The sequence below is a fragment of the Etheostoma spectabile genome, chromosome 16, assembly GCF_008692095.1.
Source record: "Etheostoma spectabile isolate EspeVRDwgs_2016 chromosome 16, UIUC_Espe_1.0, whole genome shotgun sequence".
NCBI classification, from domain to species: Eukaryota; Metazoa; Chordata; class Actinopteri; order Perciformes; family Percidae; genus Etheostoma; species Etheostoma spectabile.
The window spans coordinates 17780066-17780310 of NC_045748.1; the positions used below are offsets into that span (position 1 = coordinate 17780066).

Consider the following 245-nt stretch of genomic DNA (forward strand, 5'->3'; position numbering starts at 1 on the left):
GCAAAATGGCTTGTTCCAGACATTGCTTTGAGGAACAGCAGACTTTGATTAAAAAGTTGATTGGAAAGAGGAAAACATATAAAGAAGTGCAGAAAATCATAGGATGCTCAGCCAAAGTGATTTCAAATTCCTTGAAATGACAGCCAACTACCATTCGAATGGATCGAGGAATAGCCAAAATGGCAAAGGCTCAACCAATGGTCAGGAAAATCAAAGAAGACTCAAAGTTACCTGTGAGTACTGTT

At 38.8% G+C, this 245-nt stretch overlaps 1 protein-coding gene across 2 annotated transcripts in view; it reads right to left on the bottom strand.

The window, feature by feature from the left end:
• Positions 1-245, bottom strand: part of pappaa (pregnancy-associated plasma protein A, pappalysin 1a) — an 88928-nt gene that overhangs the window by 23293 nt on the left and 65390 nt on the right. The window lies entirely within an intron of this gene.